General features: G+C 41.9%; 1 protein-coding gene across 3 annotated transcripts in view; it reads left to right on the plus strand.

Annotated features, from left to right (window-relative positions):
- Positions 1-4300: 4300 nt before the first annotated feature.
- The window catches only part of RGS6 (regulator of G protein signaling 6), a 574726-nt gene continuing 553570 nt past the window's right edge, over positions 4301-25456 (plus strand). For 2 of the 3 annotated variants that reach the window (XM_030831580.3, XM_060294994.2), the window contains exon 1: positions 4302-4965. The gene's annotated coding sequence lies outside the window, so the exon portion shown is untranslated. Of the gene's footprint in view, positions 4966-25456 lie in introns of all 3 variants that reach the window. The other variant, XM_060294993.2, reaches the window with a different exon arrangement.

Genomic DNA, 25456 nt, shown 5'->3' on the forward strand with positions numbered 1-25456 from the left:
TTTTCCTACCTTCTCCTGCCAATACAATTATTGAAACTAAATTGTCAACTCATTTTCATTCTTCTGTTCGATTTGTCACACGGTTTGAGAGCTATACCACAACCAATTCTATTACATACTTTTCTGCAACTCCTGATTATGAATCAGGAATTGATAATGAAGTAATAAAAGGATTCAAGATTTTAACTATAAACTTATTTTATTTTATACTTTAGATGAGTTTTGGGAAAGACCCTTATATGCAGCACGCCCTTAAGAAATAACTGCTGAGTGAATGAATGAAATGTTGGGCTGAATCACATTGTATATATTCCCGAAGCAGTAGGCCAAATCATATTTTCAATACAGCTCACAGGGAGTTCATTCTTAAAGAAACCCCATGGTGAACATTTTCTGAAAAGAGAAGATGGTGTTTTGGGTAATGTATCTTCTTAAAAAATCTTCTATTTTGAAATCATTTTAAATTACAAAAAATTGCAAAAATAGTTCAAAGAGCTCCCGTATACCCTTCGAGTTGTTAACATTTCTGAACCATCTGCGATTAAGTTGCAGATGTGATGTCCCGTTTGCCCCCTCATACTTCAGTGTGTACTTTCTAAAAATGAGGAAACTCTCCTAAATAAAGTACAATCTCAACATCAGGAAAATAACATTGATCCAATTTAATTCAACAGAATGCATTGAAGTTTCACTGATTATGCCATTAATGTCATTTATAGATCTTGGATTCCATTCAAGATCATCTCCTGCATTTAGCTGTCCCTTTAGCATCCTCCAATATGGAACAATCTTTACTTTAAAGATTATATATTGTATCAGGACACAACACAAGGGTGATTTTTCCCTTTACTGTTCTTTATTTATGTAAACTTTTGCCGGTTGATTAAGATGGTATCTCCCAAGTATTATAGCTGTGATTGTTAATTAATAAGTATGTTGTGTTTATTAATAAATAATAATATATTAATGAGAATTAATGAATTTTTTAGGCACATGCTTTGAGACTATAAATATCCTGTCCCTCATCAAACTTTTACCCACTAATTTTAGTATCCATTGATGATTCTGACCTGAATCAATTATTACGATAATGGTTGCAAAATGGTGATTTTCTAATTCTACCTTTCTTTCTTCATCTATTTTTTGCATTCTACCAGTAGAACTTCCTTTCTCTCTTTTTTTTTTTTCTCTTTTTCTATCAGCATGGACTCGTTGATTCCTATTTTATGCAAAGGTTGCAACCTGCTGCTGTCATTATTTATTCTGATGCTTAAATGGTCCTAGATTTGGCCTGTGGGAACCCCTTCAAACTGGCTCCTATATTCTTTTGCCATATCTCCATAACTCTTTAAGTACCTTCTTATTTTTTTGCTCAACAAAGTCCAGTTTCACCCACTACACATGGAACCATAGTTCCTCTTGGTGGAGAATGGTATGTAGAAACAAATCTGAGTTCTAAGTGTGTTCACTGTACTGGGTGCTATTGCTTTCAGGATTTCTTGGTGGACAGAGCTAGGAAATAGATCAATGTATATATACACATACATAAGTATATATGTCTTTCTATCTACCTAAATTAAAAATCATTTCATACTATCACCTCTATTTTCAAGCCACTTCACTGAGTTTATTCTAATCTTTCCCCTTTTTATATCTGTAATTCCCTCCTCCAACAGTGAGAAACCTGCTTCTCAATATCCTTGATATATTTACTTGTTTGCTCAGTTTCCCAGTATGTAAACCAATCTCTTGGCCATGCCAGGAAAAAGTGTGGTCTGTCCCTATTAAGTTAGTTATTTTTATCATTATATATAAATTATATTTATAATATAAATGTATAAATTATATAAATAAAAATTATATATCATTATTAAAATATGTGTAGTATGTATATATGTGTATTGTGTGATACATATGTACATATGTGTAATCAAACATTTTATGAAAAATCAGATATTTTCCATACATATATAAGAAATTATATTCAAGTCCTTTGTCTATTTTTTAATCAGATGTTTTTTGCTATTGAGTTGTATGAGTGCTTATATATTTTGAATATTAACTTTTTATCAGATAGCTGGTTTGAAAATATTTTCTGTCATTCTGTAGGTTGCTTTTTCATTTTGCTGATGGTTTCTTTTGCTATGTAGAAGCTTTTTAGTTTGATGTAGTCTCACCTATTTATTTTTGCTTTGTTTCTTGTGCTTTTGGCATCAGATTAAAAAATTGTTGCCAAGACGAATGTCAAAGAGATTTTCCTTATGTTTTCTTCTAGTAGTTTTACAGTTTGGGGTCTTACATTTAAGTCTTCAATCCATCTGGAGTTAATTTTTGTGAGTGATGTAAGATAGGGGTCCAATTTCATTCTTTTGCTTATGAATATCCAGTTTTCAATAAACACCATTTATTGAAGGGATATCCTTTCCTTACTGAGTGTTCTTGGCTCCCTTGTTAAATATTAGTTGACTGTATATGCATGGGTTTATTTCTGGGCTCTCTATTCTGTTCCATTGGTCTCTTTTTCAGTTTTTACACTGGTATTATACTGTCTTGATTACTATAGCTTTGTAATATAATTTGAAATCAGGTATTGTGACATCTCCAGCTTTGTGCTTCTTGCTCCAGACTGCTTTGGCTATTCAGGGTCTTTTGTGAGTCAATATAAATTTTAGGGTTTTGTTTCTATTTCTGTGAAAAATGCCATTGGAATTTTGAAGGGGATTGCATGAAATCGATAAATGACTTTGGGTAGTACAAATATTTTAACAATATCAATTTATCCAATCCATGAACTCGGGATACCTTTCCATTTATTTATGTCATCTTCAATTTCTTTCTTCAATATCTTGTAATTGTCAGTATACAGATCTTTCACCTCCTTGGTTAAATTTATTCCTAATTATTTTTATTATTTTTGATGCTACTGGATTAAGGGAAGTCCACAGAAAGGCCTTTCTTCAGATACATCTGGATCCCTTTGCTCATACTTCCATGTGGTTGTTCCCTCATGCCTGACCCTCAAGAAGCTGCTGGTCTCAGATATTCAGAGCTCCCCACAGAGGAGGAGCCCCCTGTCACTCCCTATTTCTCAGTAAGCAGCCTATGCTCTAAGGGTGGAGCCACAGCCAGCTTCTCAGCCACGCTTAAGCCAGATGCTAAACCTGGGGAAGGAAAGACTTTACATTTCAACTTAATAAGTGAAATAACTGGGGAATTTATTGAAATTATATTTTACTCACTAGGTTGGGTGTGGTTTCTTTCGGTTGCATGTTTCTCTCTAGTTCTCAAGGACTTAGCCCACGGTAATACACATATCTTGTGCACTGTTAGGTTGGGGGCCTGGATGGCAGAGACTGTTCTGCCATCCATTTCTAGTGCTTAGCAGAGGGTCTAACACAAGGTATATGCTAATTATTGTTTATTGGATGAAAGAATGAATACATCCATTAATCAATGTAGAATGGCGGGAAAGGAGATGTATGTTGGGAAGGAGACCTTAGATTTCCACCTCTGGACCCATATGGATGAAGGGAGTCCAGGTTATCCATCCTTAATGGAACCTAGATATTTATTTGCAAGGTTTTTTTTTTTTTTTTTTTCCTGGTGACACAATACAATATAAGAATAAATCTTGAATTTATCCTTGATGTTGATAACATCGGTATTGCACATCAGTCCCATGGTTACCGTCCAGCACCAACAATCTTGTTCTATTTCCACCTGCAGCTTCCTGAATCCTTAACTAAGTATCAAATTTCAAAGCTCCCACATTAAAGAAGGCCGTCAATTCAAGTTACCCTTTCTCATTTTCTGTCTCCTACTTTTTTTCTTCTTCTCCAAGATTATTTGCAGAGTTAAATTTTCTTGAAAGTTCTTTTGTGGTGTACTCGATAAGAAGGCTCATAAAAGACTCCAAATACAGCATGTGGTGTAAATGTTGAAACAATAAAAATGACGACGTGAGTAACACTATCCCTGAGGATCGCGGTGGCCCGTTTTAATTTAGAGGGCGCCAGCTACACGTCAGCGACGGATTCAAGAACTACCGGGCAATCCACTCCGGACCAGGAATCCCCAAGACAACCCTGACGCCACCAAAGTTTCCAGTCGCAGCCAGCTCTCGGAATTGACGGAAGGAGCCTCCGCCCCGCTGAGCCGCTCTGCCAGTTTTCTCGCCGGAGCTCAAGTGTCAGGAATTTCTAGGTTTTTTTCCCCCTTTCTCGGGCAAATCTCCATCTGCACCTTCCGCGACGCTGGGAACAGGTGAGCCGGGCAGCGGCGCCCTTAGGCTGCGCTCAGGTGCCTCGGCCCCTCCCGGGCCGCCGCCCCGCCCCGCCCCGCGCCTGTCGGGGCCCAGGTGCGGGAGCCCAGGTGCGCACGGTGCCGGCTGCAGCTTCGCTCGACACCCGACAGCGGGCGCCGCTGCGGCAGCTCCCGAGCGGCGGAGCTGAGCACCTTCGCGACTTGGGGCAGCTCCTGCGCTCGGCCTTGCTCGGCGGCGAGAGCTTCTCCCGGGCGCCGGATTCCCGAAGCTGCGGGAGCAGGCGGGCGGGCGCCGAGGGGGCGGACCGAGCTCTACGGACCCCGCCGGCCTGGGGCGACAGAGGCGGGCGAGCGGGGAGCGCCCAGGAGCGCGGAGAGCGGGGCCATCCCCCAGCGCGCTGGAGACACCCGACCGACCTGCGCCCTTGACACCATGCGACCCACCGCGCCTCCGCGCCGGCCTCGGGCTTCGCGGTCCGCTCGCTGAGACCCCGCGCTCTCCACCGCGGAAACTCGGGAAGACCAGGCGAGACGTTGGAGAGCCGCGCGGAGACTAACCCAGGCGTCCCCTCCGCCCCCAAGAAGCTGCCGGCCCCTTGATCCCTGGACTCCTCTAGCTTTACCATGAACCTGGCGCAAGCTTGTCTTTAGGAGAAATTCAGAAACCGGAGGGGGAGTCAACGCAATTCTTTGGTTGCTAAGGTAATTGTAGTTGTCACAGAAATGAGCAAGAAACAAATGGGGGAAAAGATGTTTTAAAACGGTATGCCCTTCACCCTTCCAGTTCATGTGTGTTGATTTCATTTAATTTCCTGGGTGTAGATGCTTGTCCATTGCAGATACGTGACAGGTGTCGGTGTGTGTGTGTGTGTGTGTGTGTGTGTGTGTGTGTGCAGTTTGGGACTATAGAGGCACGAGCTTACATAAGTGGTTAGGCAAGCTGGCGTGTGGAGTTGTGTGGGACGGGTGCAGGTCTGCATATAAATCATGTTCCTGGGTTTCTGGGTGTGAGGCGCTCACCGGCCGGCCGGGGCGAGCTGGCAGAGGGTACGTGCTTTTAGGTACTTCCAATCTTCTGATTCCGTGATCACAGGTAGGACAGTTTTACCTCAAAAGCAGATGTTCATTAACTTTTTCTCTGAATAAGCTCACCCATTTGTGGTTTGGAAGAAAAGCAAGCGACAGGCGAGCTGTGGAGTGCAGGGGTGGGTGGTGAGGTCTGTTGTTGGGGACCGCGGCAGGAAAGGGACGGGTGGGTATTTGCTCCGTGAGGATGACAACTGAAAGGGTTGTGTGAAGGACCGTGTTTACCGTCACTGTCAGGCTGCGTAAGAAGTGGCCCAGTGAGACAGGAAAGGAAAGTGACCCAGAAAATTTAATTTTGTTCAGAATGGAAGATGATGAATCTTCTACTTACTATTTTTTATTTTGATGGAGTAGGAGCGTTGTTTCCTTCTCTCTTGTTGAGACGAGTGGCATTTCCACACTACAAACTTAAGATATTTTGGGTATTGTTCTTGGCTTGGAATTGTTCCCTCAGTATTTATCAGTGCTTAGCAGCTGGATCTGCAGATAGTTTCTGATCAATACCTTTTAGCAGTCCGAAAGTAAAACTGCAAAAATAAGCAGTAGTAGGTAAACCGGGACCTACTTTCCTAGGGTCTCAAAAGGGTTGGACCCTTTTTCTTAGCAGAGGGGGCTCATGAGAGATGGAAGAATAAGAAATGGGCTTATAAGTGTCCGGATGGAGTTAGAGTCTGAGCCACAGGTTTGTGTGTGTTGTCAAAAAGTGTTAAACTGAAAGGAAACTGTCAGATTTGGCTTAATAAGTAAGGCTTTTATGGACCAATTTTCCCAGGTAGATAGGTAGTTATATGGAGTGGGCACTGGGGGGTTGGTGAGAAACTTTCTGTGAGTGGTATAGTCATTATATTCTTTCTTCTTTTTTATTAATTTGTTATTTTTGTAATGGGTGGGACTGCCCTGTGAGAGAAAGCAAGTAGAGGACTGAGGGAAATTGGAGACTCTTCAGAGATTTACCTTTGTAAGGAAACGCTCACATGCTGAACAGCGAAAACCAAGATGGTAAATTGGTAAATTCTTCCTGCGTTCTCTGATATTACTAAGCTGAACTGTGGTGTAGATCTGGTGAGCTTATGTACTATAAATGTTGATGTATTACTATATATATTTTTTTACCCCAAATAATTTGTCCTTTTCTGAAAGTGTCTGGAAATTCTAGAAATGTCAGCTTCTGTGAGGTATTTTTCTGAAGTAGGTAGCCACTGGCGTTTTCTTTTCCATAGTAAGTAATTACATTTGTTCTTAACTTTACTTCCCTGTCTCCTTTAAGAAACTTTAATTAACATGCACTGAATTTATATTGCTGAGAGTTTCAGTAAAACAATGCTAGGTTTTCTTCCAGCACAAATTTATCTTATCAAGTGAAGCATTGCAACAATGCTTTTGTGGCAGAAAGTTCTCTTTAAATGAGACAGTCCTTATTTATTTATTTATTTATGATTTGTGGAATGAGATGGCAAATATAGATATTTTTTTTAAATGAGCAAACATTTCTTGAGAAAGAAAAAAATTTTAAAGGATATTTAGGACAATGAAATTTGTCAGTAATTTTGGATGTCTTACTGTCCACAGGAACAGACTTTTATATAAAAATAGGATCATTCTCTTTCTTATTTCTCTGATATTCTCCCATGCATTTTATCCCCTGAACTCCTAAGACTTTGCCAGGAATTGCCAAACCTTCTGTATGGTGCCAGGGGTTCAACATCAGGGAGATATGAGTAAGGAGCTATGTGTCACATCAATGTTTTTCAAAAGAGATGCTCTCAGAGATCTCAATACTGGGATTAATTTCTCCTTTAGCTTCACAGTTAGCTCGTCTTAATTCATAGTGCTTTGAACCTAGGAAAGCATTTAACCTCTTCATTTTCAGTGCCAGCTGGATGGAATATATTTACCGAATTTCATCTTCGTTGTAACATATGGCATGATATAAATAATTACTACACACACACTATCCTGCTGTATGGAAATAAATAGAATTACAAAATAAACCTTTATGTTGCGTGATTATGGATGTAACATTTCAAAAAAGTGGTTTTACTTTTTTCTTGATACCAAAGTAATAAATAACCATTGGGAAAAATTCAGGAAAATACAAAGGAAAAAATGGAAGATCGTTTGTAATTCTCCCATAGAAGATGAACCACTTGACATTTCCGCATACTATATATTTTTCTAGACTATATTCTGATCACATTATTTCTTGTATTTTTACCCTTCTCCCTATCCCGCCCCCCACCCCCGCAATTTTCAAATTGTGAATGAAACTTGGATGTGTGTTAAAGGTTTGGGAAATTACTGCTAGTTTGCTGGACGGCTTTGATATATCACGTTTTAATTTTTGTTAGTGGTCTTTATTTTCAAAGTGACCAGTTTCTCTGTTGTCTTTGAAAACCAGTGTTTGCACTTTGGATTGGCAAAACTTGGCTCCCCATAAGATCTAGGATTTAAAGCACCAGAAAAGAAACAGAAAGAACCTTGGCCATGCAGGGCTGGGGGTGGTGGTGGGAGACCTGAGTTCTGGTTTCAGTTTCTCCACCAACTCCTCATGTGGCTTTTGGGCTCTGGGCCTGTTTCCTCAAAGGACAAATGACACTTTTAGATTTAGCTCAATAAGCTAACCACATACTTTTAGATTTAGCTCAATAAGCTAACCACATACTTGTCGTTTTGACCTTTGATGAGGATGATCTTTGTTTGAAGCAGGTTTGTTCAAACACAGATGGCTGGGGGTTACCCCCAGAGTTTTGGACTCAGTTGGTCTGGAATGGGGCCTGAGCATTTATATTTCTAGCATGATGGTCCCGCTGATTCTGCTGGTCTGGGGACCACCCTGAGAACTAGATGGTAAGTTCCTTGGGGGCAGAAACACTGTTGCACTTTTCTTTGCATCCCTCTGCCCCATGCCTAGGAATGTAACTGCCAGTAAGTGCCCGGTTAACTTTGTTCAAACTGCTATCAGTTTTCTCCATGGGGAAAAAAACTTTCCGAAGTGGTCAGGATAAAAGAGATCATCGTCCATAATTTGGAACCATTAAATCTGTAATAAGAATAATAATCAGTCATGAAACCCAGTTCTTCCAACTGTAGAGACAGCAAAACTGCTCATAAGTAGGCAGATGGAAACTGTAAAATGTGTAAATATTTGAATATGAACAGAGTAGATGCTCCTGTGAGTGAGGCTATTCAAATGAGTTGCGGTGGAGACAGCTGTCTGGGCTTTTCGAAATACTTTGGTAAAACCATCAAAGGAAAAAGCCACCTTCAAGTTTTGGCATGGTAGAGCTCCCTTGCCCACTGCTGTCTGCCCTACCCTTAGAGGCTATTTTCTTGCACAGGGGAAAGCACACGTTCATCAGAGGCTCCTGAGATGAGAGTGTCCTGTATGAACGTGGATGGGTGGTGGCAGCCCTCAGAGGTCCCCAGGCGCCTGTATTGCGTTCAATCCAGGCCAGCCCCGAGCTCCCACAGAGCTACCATCCATAGCTCTTTAAGTAGCACAACAGGCATTTTAAACTCTGTTCATTGTGTGTCTGAACCTCAATGTCCTCGTCTGTAAAATAAAAATAAAATGTATACCCCTTGAGTATGTGTGGCTGTGAGGAGAAGGGCAGAGGAGGCCCAGTAGCTGGAGAAGATGGGCCCTGTTACACCTTACTTCCTGTTTTCTAAGAATTTTGATAATGAGTTACAACCCTGGTTGTTCCCTGAATGAAATCTGAAACTGGTCCCCACACATGGAAGGCAAGGAGAAGGAAGAAAGAGGGAGACCTCCAGGTTGGTAGGTGAAAGTTGTAATAAGCAAGGAAACTTACATAAGAGGCTTGTCTTCCACAGGGCCAGAGGGGTAGATCTCTGTACCCACCGGCCAGAACCTTAAAAATTTATGTTTTTCAGGCCTGTGTTTCTACTCTGAGGCTTTAACTGGGCTCAGTCAAGTCCTCAGTCCAGATGGTCTCAACAACACCTTACTCTCTCTCTCTCTCTCTCAAGGCTGCATCCTTGCACATGCTCCCCAGGGGGATGGTGGGCAGAATGCACATTCCAAGCACGGGGGAGGAGTGAGGAGCCTCCTGAGTGCCGGGATTCAACTTGCAGGTCAACTGGAAGCCACATCCTCTCCGTGACCTCCTCCAGCCTGAGTCTGTTGGGAAATACTAAGTATTTCAGGGCAATCGTTTCCAACTTTTTTCTATTCCTGAGGACTTGCTCTAGCAGCCTAGCAGCTGAGGAACTCCTAAGTTCCTTGGAGAATCTTACTCCATAGTTCTGACACTTGATGTAAGAAAGCAAGTGGCCCAAACACTGGAAGTGGAAAGGGTGGAGTGAGGATGATCTTCTTTTGTGGCAGCCGGAGATCTGTTTCCATGAGCCTAAAGGCCATTAGTCACCAGCAGGAAGAGAAGTGAAAAATAGGGGCTGCAGCTACATTGATATCTCTTGGGCCAGACCGTGACCCACACCCAGACAAGGCCCTGTGCTATTTTCCTCTCTTTTCTTGGTATCTCTTATAGTGCTTGGCACATGGTAGGAGTTTGGTAAATATTTGCTGAGTTACTGACTTGCAGAGTGACATCTATGGGTGGGTGAAAATGGAAGGAAGGATGGACAAATACTGGTGCAGATGTGCAGACTGGACCAGATGTGGGTGCATGGACTGGTCTGGGTACAGGCGCATGGGCAGTTACAGGTGAATATGCAAGGTGCAAATGGTTCTAGCCCCCATTCTTATTGTTTGCTTGATTCTGCTTGGCTAGATCCACCTGAGATCCATGGTATAGTGAGGTCCTCGTCCCAGTTTGTAATTATACGTCCATGTTTGTCTCTCCCACTAGGCTGTGGCTTTTTTTATTTAAACCATAATTTTATCCTGCCCCCACCATGAGGCAACACTCATAGTAAATGCTTGAGAGAAATTGGTTTCCTTAGCCAGAAGTTGCCCAGCCTACAGAGCTATGCATCTGTCATACAGCAGTGGACTGACCTTAGAAGAATTAGCACATGTAAAGCCTTTTGTAGCTCAAAGACTTTAACAAGAATTAGGTGGTGTCACTCCCATTTTACAGACGAAGAAACTGAAGCTGAAGAAGAGGTTCAGCCACTTGCCCTAGGTCAGGTAGTTTTTGAGTTATTAAAACCAAGATTTAAATCCAGATCTTATCCGACCCTAAGATCCCAAGTCTCTCTGATATATCACAAGGTCAGGGATGAACAGAAACCCTTCCCTTGAGTTCATTTCAGTTGTTTTGGAGAGAAATAGAAATAAACAGAAAATGAACAAAGGATGTTCAGTGACAGTTTAGGAAAATAATGCACGGAATTTTATAAGTCAGATTGGGTAGCAAATAGATGATGAAGACAGTAAGTACAGTCCAGTTCAGAGAGAGAACATTGTATAATCAGACCTGGAAGAGAGGCTTTGGGAAATAGGCAGAAATTTCATAGGTGAAGAGAGGGGATAATAGCAATCTTTTCAGATAAGAGGTGTTAATAATAATAATAATTAAACCAATTATTGTTTGCTTTCAGAGTAAAAACTAATGTAAAAACTTCATCATCAGAGTCATCCCAGACCAGCGTAGCTAAAATAATTAACTCCTGCCTCAACAGTGCTCTGTATTGCCTTATCTGCTCCAGTTTTCTTCAGAGCTTTATCACCATGACATTGCACTATATGTTTTTATTTGTATTTTGTCTGTCTCTGTCCGCTAACATGTACACTCCCTGAGAGCAGGGACTCTGTTTTATTCCCTCCTGTAGCTTCAACATCTGTCAGTTTCTGATTCATAGTAATTGCTTGAGAGCTGTTTGTGAAATGAATGAAGGAAGGGAAAAGCCTTAGAAAATGGGTTGCACACTCAAACACAGAGCCAGTTAGGTAAAGCAGATGAGTGAAACAAGTGAGGTTTCTTTTTTTTTTTAACATCTTTATTGGAGTCAGGTTTCTTTCACAGTGGTAACTTAAGTTGTATTTTTCCATCAAAACCATGCTCTGTTTGTGTGTAAAACATGTAGAAAGTTTTTACTCTCGGAAAGAAATGTGTTTATCCCCAGTTTCTTGAAACATGGGGCCCTCTGCCCCATTTTTGAAAGAGACATGGGTACCAAATAACACTTTCTTTTTTTCTAAAAGCCAAACAGCCACCCATGTGTGACGATGAATGGCATCTGGTGCTGGACCTCAGGGTTGGGAAGCATTAGGGGCAGGTAAGGACTGTGTTAAAGCAAAGGGTATGTTCTGCTCAGAAAGCTGTTGTCATCCATTTTTAATCCATTTTAGTCATTAGCAACTAATTCCAATTAGAAAAATATTACAGGATCTACAATGCCCAATCCAAACAAAACGCTGGTTTGAGCTGGCAGTGTTTTTTCTTCTTGTGACCTCTGTAGAAGAAAGACAACAACTTTAAAAACAGTATACTGTGTATATTTCCCTGGAGCCACTATGTAAGTGCTAGAGCATTTAGATTCCAAACCTAGCAGGAAGCTACCGTTATATTATTTTGCTGACCATACATCCTAAAACAAAGACTGATTCAGCAGCTGGTCAGAATAGAAAGGATGCATTCACAAAAGATACATTTATTGATTATACTGGAGTTTGTTTTTAAGGGGTAGGCACTTTTAACTTTCAGAATGGCAGGTGGTTTAGGGACTTGGCTGCTGGTTCCTGCCTGTAGCCAGGGGTTTGTGACGTTAGACAAAGCAGCTTAATGCTGTTGATCTGTGCTCTCCCCAGGTGCAGAATAGGGCTGAGAAACTGTGATTGCTTCGCAGGCATTCCTGTAAGAGAGAGTATTCCTGGAAATCTGAGGTTTAGTCACTCTTTTTTTTTTTTGCTGTATGCGGGCCTCTCACTGTTGTGGCCTCTCCCGTTGCGGAGCACAGGCTCCGGATGCACAGGCTCAGCGACCATGGCTCATGGGTCCAGCTGCTCTGCGGCATGTGGGATCTTCCCGGACCGGGGCACGAACCCGTGTCCCCTGCATCGGCAGGCGGACTCTCAACCACTGCGCCACCAGGGAAGCCCTTAGTCACTCTTAGTTTGGGGGTGGGGGAGGATGGGGGAAGGGGAGGGGGTGTTCCTACTCCAGGCGACAGTTAGTCTAAGGTCTCTGCTCCTTGTTCGTGATGACAGTGGTCCCACTACTGAAGGCCCTTTTCTAGATGATGATTAATCAGATATGGCTTCTGTTTTCAAGAAGTTTAAAATTCTGTTGAGGGGAAAAAGATGGAGAAACAGAATGTGGTAAGACAGGCATGTATACATGGAATGAGGGAGGGATTACTTCCCACTGGGAGATTTCACTGAAGAGGTTGAATGGATGAATTGGATGTTGGAGGACCTGCAGAGTTGGGGATCTGCAGAGATGGGGCAGGGGACAGAGGTGGTTAAAGTGTGCTTGAGGCATTTCAGTGTAAGTAAAAGGATAGAAGTGACAAAGTGTGCAAAGGATTTTTAATACCTCTCTACCGAGAGTCAGGTCCTCAAAGACCTTTCAGGCAGGGAAGTTCATTTTGAAGAACTTAGAATTTAAGGGGAAACAGGGATGGGGCAATCTAAATTTATGTTTACTGAAAGTAAAATGAGAAAACAAAGTAGATTGAGTGACATTTTCCTCACCTTATGTTGATAATAGAGGGTATGTCACAATGAATTTCTAGTTACTTCTTACTGTTATTCAGGAGCTTGCTCCCTTGCAGTGAAATGCTTGTAACTGGTTTTGCTTTATTATAGTCAATGAACAATTCCCATGCGAATGGGCATTTTTCCCCACGATGTCAGGATCTCTGTCCAAATGTTCAATGCCTTTTAGACTTTCAGACTGAGAGGTTGACCACTGACTCCCAGATCTTCCTATGGCTTAAGGTTAAAGTGGATACATCTTGGGCTAAACTTTATTTAACTTGCTTGGCATGGCCGATTAGGAAGTTCTCCGATGTCTCACCCCAACGCATAGGGTATTTCACTTCATGCCAAAGCATATGCTGTTAATTCTAGGTTTTCGTTTCTTTGGCTTCCTTTAGCTTTCAAAAGCTTCTCTGCAAAAACCACTTCTTCAGCCTGCCATCTGCCATACTCCCCCACTTAAAAAAAATCCATTTCGAATCCCCAGTTTCTTATATTTTCTAATTGTCCTTAACAGGAATGACCAGTTGGCTATCAAAAGTGTGTTTGGAAGTAGGTTGTTTTAAGTTGAACTTTACTTATTGGTAATTCTTAGTTGCGGAATGTTTCCTGTGGTTGAGATTGGTCATGTTGTTGGTTATATGAAGATGAATAGTGATTGATAAGACTAGAAATGCAAATTGGGGCCAGTCTGTTGAAGGGATTAAATGCCACATATATATGATGAAGGTGATGATGTTAATGGTGATTCAGAGCTCTCTTGGATGTAGACAAAAAACAAAACGACTGCACTAAAACAAAATTCAAACCAACTCAAGCAAAAAAGGAATTTATCTGACTAATATATCTGGGAATTCAGGCATGGCTGGATCCAGGGACTTAAATGATATCATCAGCACTTCTTACACCTCATCGTCTTGATATCCTTCTTCTGTGACACTAGAAAGAAAGAAGATGGTCATTAATCTCCCTCCCCTCATATCCTTTCAGCCTAATCCCTCACAGGGAATGGGCCTTCTTTCTTCCAGTATTCTTATCTCAGTCTCAAGGAAGGACCCTGATTGGTCCTGGTTAGAATCACATATCTATCTTGGTCCAATCAGTGTGCCCAGTGATTTGGCATATTCTGCTGAGGACAGTTTACAAGCCCATCTTTCTGTATCAGAAGAAGTAAATTTAACAGCAAATATATATACATATATATACACACATATATATGTGTATATCTATACACACATATATATGTGTGTATATATATGTAAATACACACACATATATATGTATACACACACACACACACACACACACACACACACACATACACATACACTGGGCAAGAAGATAACAGTAACTGCCTCAATCTTCTAACCTGGCTGGAAGACTTTGGATTTTATTTGCTGGGGAGTAGAAAGTTATTAAGAGCAAGTGCAGAGTATTTCAACTACTCTTTGGAAGTTCTGAGATATTTTGTGAGTTGGAAGACTTTCAATACCCAAAATAAAGCTTTTGGATAATGTGAAGCATTCCTTCAGTTGTGTGTTTCTAATCTTGTTTCACTTCTATACCAGCTCTCTCGTTCAGTGATTATTGCTCCTGGTCTACGCCTACACACAAACATTGGGGTAAGTGTGTATGTATATAGTGGTGACAGATACAACCTCTGGCTCCTCCACCATCCCTGCAACTGTATCTCTGCAATTACATCACTTTTTCTTTTTTTACATCTTTATTGGAGTATAATTGCTTTACAATGGTGTGTTAGTTTCTGCTTTATAAAAAAGTGAACCAGTTATACATATACATATGTTCCCATATCTCTTGCATCTCCCTCCCTCCCACCCTCCCTATCCCACCCCTCCAGGCGGTCACAAAGCACGGAGCTGATCTCCCTGCGCGGGCCTCTCACTGTTGTGGCCTCTCCCATTGTGGAGCACAGGCTCCAGACGTGCAGGCTCAGCGGCCATGGCTCACGGACCCAGCCACTCCGCGGCATGTGGGATCTCCCCGGACCGGGGTACAAACCCGTGTCCCCTGCATCAGCAGGTGGACCCTCAACCACTGCGCCACCAGGGAAGCCCTACATCACTTTTTCATGGCTGTACCTGAGATGGCTCAAGTGCCACCATGAGAATCAGAGATACTCTGTCCTATATCCTTTTCCCAGAATATTGGCACTCTTTCCAGAAAAGTACACAACTCATTGCTCACTGAATTTTCAAAGAGTAAATACATCTATATTGTCACTCCTAGGTTAAGTAAGAGAATATTTATTACCATTCCCCCAGAAACTACTGCATGCACCCTCCCAGTGGGACTACATACCCCCCTTTCCCCAGTGGTGACCACTAACCAGATTTCTAACACCATAGCACTCTCATTTTTGAAATATGTGAAATATATATGGAATTACACTTAATGTATATACTCTCTTTTTTGTGGCTTCTTATGCACAGTACTGTTTGAGAGATTTATTCATGATGTGGTATGTAGCCATAGTTTATTTTTACTGCTGTATAGCAGCCCACTCTGTAACATTTCACAAACGGTTTATTCATCTACTGTTGATGGGCATTTGGGACATTGCCAGTTTAGGGCTACTGTGAATAATACGGCTGTAATTTTTTCTAGTGTGTTTTTTGGTGCACGTATGAATGTGTTTCTGTTTAGTATGCGCCTACGACTGGATTGCTGGGACATGGGGACATAATGTTCAACTTTAGGAGGGCCTTACAAAGAGATTTCCTAAGTGGTTGTACCAGTTTATACTCCTATCATCAGTTTATGAGTGTTTCAGTTTCTCCACATACTTGTCAACACTTGGGATTGTCAAATGTTTGAATTTTAGCCATTATGGTGGGTGGGTGGTGGTGCCTCATTGTGGTTTCAGTTTGCTCTGGTGACTAATGATTATTGTGCCTTGCTAGTAATTTTTTGTTGCTTTTACTTAATCTTTTGTGTTCCCTCTTCAAGTTTATTGCCTATTTTTCTGTTGGATTATCTATCTTATTGATTTGGAGGTTTTTTTTTAAAACAAATTCTGAATACAAATATTTTTACCGGTTACTTGTATTTGAAGTGTCTTTTCCTATTTTGTGGCTTTCCACTTGACTCTCTTTTGATGAATAGGAGATCTTACTTTTAATAATCCAATTTATCAGTTTCTTCCTTTATGGTTATTGTTTTCTGTGCCTGCTTAAGAAAGTTTTGCCTACCCTAAGGGTCATGAAGCTATTTTCCCATTTTAATTTATCGAAGCCCTGTTGTTTTGCCTTTTATCTTTAGGCAAAAAATCCATGGCGTAAGAAAAAGATCTACTTTGCTTTCCGTAAGTATATCCAGTTAACCCAGCACTACATATTGAAAAGTCTCTTCTTTTCCACCGCTCTGAAATGCCATCTTTGTTATAAGTCAGGTGATCATTTATACATGGATCGTGAATCTCTCTCTGCTTTCTAGCCCCTTCCATTGTTCTATTTGTCTATTCTTATATCACACTCTTAACTAATATGGTTTAATAATAAATCTTGATATCCATTAGTATGTCTCCTCCAGCTTTGTTGTTATTTTAAGAATAGTTTGGTTATTCTTAGCCATTTGCATTATTTTAAATTATTTAAATTTTAAAATCATCTTTTGATGGGATTTTTTTTCTTTTTTCTTTTTTTTTTGCGGTACGTGGGCCTCTCACTGATGTGGCCTCTCCCGTTGCGGAGCACAGGCTCCGGACGCGCAGGTTCAGTGGCCATGGCTCACGGGCCCAGCTGCTCTGCGGCATGTGGGATCTTCCCGGACCGGGGCACGAACCCATGTCCCGTGCACGGGCAGGTGGACTCTCAACCACTGCGCCACCACGGAAGCCCTTTTGATGGGATTTTGATTGCATTAAATCCCTAACCCAAACTGGGAGAAAATTAATGTCTTTAGAATGTTGACTGTTTCAATGTATTAATATGGTAATCCCTTCATTTATTTAGAGCTTTCATTTCTGTTAGTATTTTGTATCTCTCTATGTTGTAAATGTATCACACATTTTTCTTTAGATGTATTCCCAGTTTTTGAAGGTATTTGATGCTATTATAAATGGTATCTTTTAAAAACATCATTTTCTGATTGCTTGTTGTGGGTATATAGAAATGCAATTGGTTTATATATATTGACCTTGTATCCAGTGACTTTGCTAAATTCACCTGTTAATCCTAACAGGTCTGATAGGTAGATTATTATGGCTTTTCCATGTACACAATCCAATTACCTGCAAAGAAAAGTTTTTACTTTTTCCTTTGCAGTCATTGTGCCTTTTATTTCTTTTTCTTGCCTGTTGCATTGGCTGAGACCTCTAATATAATGGTGAATAGAAGTGGTCATAGTGGGCATCATTGCCTCATTCCTAATGTCAGTGGGAAAGCTTCCAGAGTCACTGTATGTGTTTTTAAAATACCCCTTATCAAATTAAGCAAGTTCCCTTACATTCAAAATTTGCTCAGAGTATTTTCATGAGTGGATGTTGGATTTGAGAAGATACCTTAAAGCAATGTTTCATGGAATGTCTGTTCTCCTCTGCACTTCCCTTTTCTCCATGTGTCCTCATTGCCTTGGGAGCACTTCTTTTAAAATTTTATCCAACTTTTCTAGTTGTTCTCAGGGGTTGGATATGGTACATTCTAAGTTGAACTATTTTTGTCTTCTATCTACATAATATGAGTAAAATCATACCCTCAGGAACCTATTCAGTTGTTATTTCTTTACCTATATTGCTCCTGCCTGGTGAGCTTTATGAATAGATCTTTCTTTTGTCAAGTGTTGCTATCTCCAGAAGGGGAAAAACCTACTACTGCAACTTCACACGTATGCACTGTAGAGTCATAAAAGAGCTGGACCCCGTATTTAAGTGCCCAGTTTTAAAGATACTGATTTTTACCTGTGCTTACAATTAAAAGAAGAAGAAAGAAAAAAACAAAATCCCAAGGAATAAAACTGACATTCTTAAAAAAAAAGCCAATCCAAGTACTTTTCATCTTGGTCCCCTGGGAACATGCCGTCCTCTTCATCTCTTAGTCATCCCATATTCTTGTGCATAGAAACTGGCAAAGCTTCCCTATCACTCCTATTTCTCCTGTAGCAGTCATGCCACCTTTCATGTGAAATAAGAGAATAATAAAATGTTAATTCTGCAGTCCCCAGAGTCAGTAATATTAGTCACTATTAGTCAGTAGTATTAGACACTGTGATCTTAGAATCCATACTTATGTAAGTCCTCTAATGTGAGAGGACAGGCACTTGGGATACGAAGACCTGCATTTTCATGCTGCTTCGTTACTGACCAGGAAGATGACATGCTAGGGTAACTCTATCTCCCAGGCCATGGTTTCAGCCTCTGAAAAATTAAGTGATTGGGCGTGTTCAGGGAACAGAAAAAATTTTGTGTAAAGGATCAAAGAGTAAGTGCTTTGAGCTTTGTGGGCCGCATGGTCTCTGCTGCAGCTACTCAGCTCTGCCCTTGTAGTACAAAAGCAGCCAAGGCAATAAGGAAACAGATGGGCGTTTATAGAACTTTGTTTATGGGCCGAGAACTTCGATTTCTATACAGTTTTCATGTGTCATAAATATTATTCTTCTTTTAACTTTTTTTTTTTTTTGCGGTACGCGGGCCTCTCACTGTTGTGGCCTCTTCCGTTGAGGAGCACAGGCTCCGGACGCGCAGGCTCAGCGGCCATGGCTCACGGGCGCAGCCGCTCCGCGGCATGTGGGATTTTCCCAGACCGGGGCACGAACCCATGTCGCCTGCATCGGCAGGCGGACTCTCAACCACTGCGCCACCAGGGAAACCCGGGAAACCCTCTTTTAACTTTTTTCAACCATCTGAAAAGGTAAAAATCATTCTTAGCTAACAGACCACACAAAAACAGGCACGGGTCGGGGTGGAGAGGGGGAATGGGGAGTTAGTGTTTAATGGTGACAGAGTTTCACTTTAGGAAGGTGAAAAACTCGGGAGATGGATGGTGGTGAGAGTTGCACAACAATGTGGATGTACTTAGTGCCACTGAACTGTACAGTTAAATATGGTTAAAGTAGTATGTTTTATATTATGTGACTTTTACCACAATAAAAAAACATTTAAAAGAAAAACAGGCAGCAGGCTAGGTTTGTCCCAAGGGCCCTACTTTGCCAACCCTTGAACTAGCTGATTGTCAAGGGTTATTTTAGAGCTCTGTGTTAGGCATTGATGTGCTAATCTTTTTAAAAATATTTTTTTTCTGTCCCACGAACACTGTTCAGAAGAATCTTATTCCTTTCTCTTAGATCAATTTAGAATAAGAAAATAAAAGGTTTTATTTCCCTTTATTTCTTCCCTGACATTTGCTGTTTCATTTGGTACATCTAAGTTTCTGACCTATATGATTTTCCTCTGCCTGAAGAACTCCTAGCATTTCTTGCAGGCAAGTCAGTTAGTGATGAACTCACTCAGTATTGATCTGAGAAAATTTAGTTTTCCTTCACTTTCGAAGGATCATTTCACTAGATGTAGAATTCCAGGTTGGTGTTTTTTTTCTTTCAACATTTTAAGTATTTAGAAACTAACACACCATTGTAAAGCAATTATACTCCAATAGAGATGTTTAAAAAAACCCAACATTTTAAGTATTTGACTGTACTCTCATTTGTATGATTTCTGGTGAGAAGCCCCCTGTAGTTCTTATCCTTGTTTTTACATAGTTAAGGTTTTTCTTCTGGTTTCTTTCAAGATTTTCTCTTTGATTTTCTGCACTTTGAATACAATATGTCTAGGTGTAGTGATCTGTTTTGTTCTGTTTTAATGTATACTGATTGGTGGTGTCTGATCTTTCTGGATCCGTGTTTTGGTGTATGTCATTAACTTTGGAAAATTCTCAGTCATTATTCCTACAAATATTTCTTCTTCTCCTTTCTCTTTCTTTTCCTTCTGGTACTCCAATTACACTTAATGCCTTTTGATATGTATCATAGTCTTTGGATGTTCTGTTCCATTAAAAATTTTTTTCTCCCTTTTTTTCAGTTTGGGAAGTTTCTATTGACCTCAAGCTCACTGAATTTTTCCGTGGCCATTTGGAGTCCACCAATGAGTCCACTGAGGCATTCTTCATTTGTTACAGTGTTTTTGACTTTTAGCATTTCCTTTTTAAGGATTTTTTTTTAAAAAAAGAGTTTCTATCTCTGCTTTCATTACCATCTATTTTTTCCATTAGAACCTTCAACATATTTAATCACAGTTATTTTAAATTTCCTATCTGATAATTTCAAAATCTGTGTCGTATCTTGTTTTCATGACTGCTTGTCTCTTCAGATTGTGTTTTTTCCTTGCCTGTTAGCATGGCTCATGATTTTTTGCTGAAAGCCAAACACAATGTATCTGGTAATAGGAACTGAAGTAACCAGGCCTTTCATGTGAGGTTTTATTTAATTTGGCCAGGAGTTGGGCTGTGCTCAATGTTTGTTGTAGTTGTAAGTGCGAGAAGCTTCAGATTCCCCTGGTGTTCTTGTTTATGCCTTCTCTCTTAAATTAAGCTTTCCCTATGTGCTCTTCAGAGACAGTGTCTTGGAGGTCTTTGAGCTGTAATCCACTGTTATTATACCAGAGCCTGTCGGTGTGGTGGGAGGGTGTAGATGAGGAACAATGTTCTATCACCTTCCAATTAAGGGCAAAAGTGGAGCGACTTCCCTTCTGCAAATGCAGCAGCACTTCCCCTACTGCAGTGGAAGGAAGACCAAGAACATGGTGGTTTAGGTGAGGGTGTCTCAAGATGAGAGACTTGCCTTCTGCTGCCTTCCATTTCTTCCACAGATTTTGAAGTGAGCCCATCAACTGAGACCGTGTGTGAAGCTTAAACAAGAAGTTATGAGAGAGCCAACTCGGAAGGGGAGAGAGCAAGCTTGACAGGAAAACCTTTTAGGTTCCGTGGGCAGTGTTGACGAACTAACTAATTTACTTATTTATTTATTCATTTATTTATGGCTAACTCATTTAAAGTTGGCACTCATGAATTTAAAATGCAGCTTGTCAGCCTGGTGTGAGTGATTTCCTCCCCACCCCAAAGCATTCACCTGCTCGGATGTGAGCTTGGATATCGTATGGCAGAGAGTCGGGTTCCCTCGGTGTTGGAGATTTGTCAGGAAATATGACACAGAAATGGGGAGGTGAGGAAGTTGGGGATATTTGCGAAGGACTGATGAGGCGTGATTATAACGATGGAGCCAGGGGGAGAGGAAAGTGAAGGCAGAGTGAGGCGCAGTAATGAATAGTACCAAAGGTGTGGTTGAAATGAATTGAATATTTGTAGAGAATGTTCAGTAAGTGATCTGGAAAGAGGGGCAGTGGACAGAGTGCACCTTCTCAGCTTGTGTTGGGATTTGAGGTGGTACAGTCCCCAGCGATGGCAAGGTTCAGCATGTGGCTATGCAAGGTGGTAGCTGAGGAGGAGGGATGGAGGAAAAGGGTTCAGATGAGGAAAGAAAAGGGTGGAGAAACCAGCTTTGGCTCTAATGTTAAAGTCACTGAGGTTGACCAAGGGATGGAGAAAACCTCTGAGACTTCGAACCTGGAATCTTTAGGAAATGAAAAGGCTTAACAGGAGAGAGGTAGGAAATAGCAGTGAGAATGGGTAGACAGTGGCATGGCCAGATGGTCTGAATGTCATGAGGGCAGGGGTTTGTGTAGGAAGACGGGAGGGAAAGCAGTGGAGAACCAGGGGCATGCTTGCTTTACTTCTTGCTCTTGAGATAGGTGGGGTGAAGACAGGTAGGTTTCAGGGAGGGGATGTCTTTGGGGCAAGCCAGGGTTCCAGGAAGGTCACAGAAGTTCGGAGTTCAGAGAGGAGGTGGAAGGACGTAGTGGGCATGCTGTTTACAGAAGAAGAATTCAGAAGGCAGAAGGAGTCAGTGAGGAGCTGGCGGGCTCTACGTGTCCAGAGCTGTGTGGAGTTCAAAGCCCCTGGTAAGAGAGGATTCCTAGTGGACCTGAACTTCAAGCAGCAACTGCACTAATAGAACAGTGAGGCACATCACACAGCCAAGCACATCCTGGTATGTGAAGAACTTTCCACTTCTCCCTCCCAGCTGAATTATTTTTAGGACTTTTGTTTAATAGAAGGATTGCAAAAATAATTTTCTTTACAAGTAGCTTTGGTAGATTAGTTTGTTTAGGCTGTCAGGCAGCCAAGCAACTTAGGGAAGCTTGTATTTATTCATATGTCTTCAGGTAGGATTGGTATGGGGATGTCAGCTTCACCGATACACTAGCAAGAAGAAGGAAAGACCCATTAATTAGTTGAGAACCTACTATGTACCAGTTGTACTATGTACCAGAAGTACCTGCTACTGAGTATGCTATAATTAGTCTCTAGGTGCAAAATACTGTATATTTAAGTATATACTGAAATTTGTATATTTACAAAATTTTGTTTTAACTACTGTGTATCAGTGATTCCACTGGAGACCAAGCTGCCCTACTGGAAACTCTGTGGGTATTGCCGTCAGTCCTGGATTTGAATTCTAGATTCTTGGCTGACAAGCTGTTCTATTGATACTTTGGGCAAGTGACCTATGCTCTCAAGCTTCAGTTTTCTCATCTGTAGCGTGGGAGTGATAACCTCCACCTGTTAGAGTTTCTGTCATCGTCTGGGTGATTCTAATGAGCAGGCAAGGCGGAGAACCACTGGTACAGGGGATGAGTATTTGTTCCATTTTATGGATGAGGAAACCAAGGCTCGGAGAGGCTAAATAAGCATAGCAATGTGCTGTTCATGGTCACACAGCTCTTAAGTGGCATGGCCGGGACTGACAGCCGGTTCTCAGGACCTCAGGACCCAGGCTTTATCCATCACAGTGACTTTCTGGCCAAATTCAAGGGAAGCTAAAGGAGCCCCCCCCTTCAGTGTGGCTGCCCAGACTGTCGGCAGCACGGGGTGGGATGAAGGGATCAGGCGAAGAGAAGGCAGGCTCCATGGAATCTAGGTCACTAGTTCCAAAACCTGACCGTTCTTCCAAATCGCCTGGGGAACGTTTCATTTAGAAATCTCCACGGACCATCCTGGGCCTACTGGATCAGGATTTCTGGAGCGTGGGAACCAAGAACATGTATCTTTATAATCTGCCCCCCCTCTCCAGTGATTCTGAGTCTCCTAGTCTGGTTCAGGTCCTTGGACCAGCTTTTGGGAACCCCTGAGTTCTAACTGAAGTCCAAAACTGATCAAGAGATTGCAGTCTAGTAAAATACTGGGTGCCTGGCATTGCCAGCAGCATTGCCCCTAGGGGCTGAGCTCCAGTGCCTTGTTTTCAGGTCTTTGGTGCATTACTTGAAACACACTTGAGCTGTCATGGAGCATCTGAACTTTGAGTATATAGGAGACGTCAAGTTGGCAGACTCTGCAGTAATAGAAAGAGTTATTTGTTCTTTAGAGCTATTGCTCTTCTTTCCTCCCTCTTGAGGTTCCTGCCCACTCAGTCAGATTAGAGCTGTATAAACAAGCTTGTACTACTGAGCTAGCACACAATCTGTAAATTTTCTTTTTTTTCTGAAGTACTTAACATTGCTGATGTCAGAAAAAAAATCCACTGGGTTTTAATGGGCTGAGGCAAACTATGTGAATTGGATATAACACGGAGGGGAGGAAATAGCACCAACAGAAATTCTTATGTGGCAGCATAAACATTCAGACTATATTACAAGCAGGGTTTGGTTGCCTCTCCTGAAAGGTATTTCCCTGAATCGGGTTTCAAGGGCTGGATGCTAGAAGTGGCGAGCATGATGTGTAGGGCTTCTTGCTGTGTGTGATGCTGGTTTTAGTGGCGTTGTAGTGTAACTGTAGTGGTCTGCTGCTTAGTTGTGTATCAGGGTCACCCGAGAAGCTTGTGAAACTGCTAATGGCTCCATCTCAGATGCACGGAGTCAGAATACCTGAGGAGGAGGAAGTCTTTCTCCAGTGATTCTGATGTCAGTGGCCTGGAAATTTCACTTGGCCAAACACTGGCCAAAAATAAGACTGCTGGTCAGTTGCAACAATTCATTCAGTGCCAAGGAAATTCGTGTGACTTGTTTTATTCCCTCTTCAAAAGCAACCTTGCAAAGTAGAGGGTTCTCTGCTTCCAGGTGAAGAGCTGGAAGCTTAGGGTGGAGGAATCAATTACCAAAGGCCACACAGCAGCCTTGGTGCGGCCAGAGCTGAGATGTGATTCCTGGTCTGACTTCAAAGCCCCTCCCTTTTCCACATCATCGAGGTCCTTCCCACCTGCCCTGCTCAGCATCATTATCTGCTGGACCCTAGGCTTTGCTTGCTGAGGGGCTGGCATTACAAATGAAAACAGCTGGCATTTGTTGTAACCGAAGCTACAAATGCAATGTAAGTTTGGAGTGAATTGCAGTCCTGACTTTCAAAAGATTTACTAATCAGAGTCATAGATGCTCAATTGTTCTGTTATTCACAGGGTCCCTCCTCACTATACTTTCTACCCTCCCACATATTCCTTCTGATCTAAATTGCTCGTGGATTCCAAAAGTGGATTCCTGAGTTCAGGGCTGGTCCGTGTCAATAAACCCTGGGGGAAATCTTCATGTGTGATTCGATCCCTAGGTCTTTGTTGATAAAGAGCCTTCTTTGCTGAGCAGTTTTAATGGCTCGTTAACCAGATGAGTGTTCTAGACGGAGTACACTGTATCTTAGTGAAATCTTATCAGTTCTGTCATTCATTAAAAATATTAAGAATCTGCCTACCAGTGCAGGAGACACTGGTTCAAGCCCTGGTCCGGAAAGATCCCACATGCTGTGGTGCAGCTAAGCCCACGAGCCACAGCTACTGAGCCCGTGCGCCACAACTATTGAAGCCTATGCGCCTACAGCCCATGCTGTGCAACAAGAGAAGCTACCGCAATGAGAAACTTGCACACCACAGCAAAGAGCAGCCCCCGCTCGCCGCAACTAGAGAAAGCCTGCACGCAGCAACAAAGACCCAACGCAGCCAAAAATAAATAAATAAATAAATAAATTTAAAAAAAAGTTTGAGTACCTTCTAGGTGCCAGGAATAGAGGGGTAAACCCAACTGACAAAGACTCTGCCCAGACAGAACTGGCTCTCTAGCAGCGGAGGTCCCTGATAAACAAGTGAGCAAAGTCATATGAATTCAGCTAGGTGCAAATCCCTGTTATTTCACTCTCCTCATTTGACTGTCTTCCACTTAATCTCCTTGAGATCAGATCATCGTCATGTGTTTTTCCTCCCGGGTGTCTACCACTTCTGCGGCTTCAGATGTTCATACCTGTGTTGGGACGCAGGCTGGAAGGGCCTCTTCTGCCTCCCCCTCCTGTTCATCCTTCTGCTTTGATGGTAGTTGCCGCCTCTTCCTGCTCTGTGCTATCATAACTGAGCACCCACATATTACAGAGTCCTGCATTTTTGGACATGTGTCACCCCTCCTGGACTCTGAACATTTTAAGGAGAGACGATCTG

This window comes from Globicephala melas, chromosome 2 (genome assembly GCF_963455315.2).
Source record: "Globicephala melas chromosome 2, mGloMel1.2, whole genome shotgun sequence".
Taxonomy (NCBI): Eukaryota; Metazoa; Chordata; class Mammalia; order Artiodactyla; family Delphinidae; genus Globicephala; species Globicephala melas.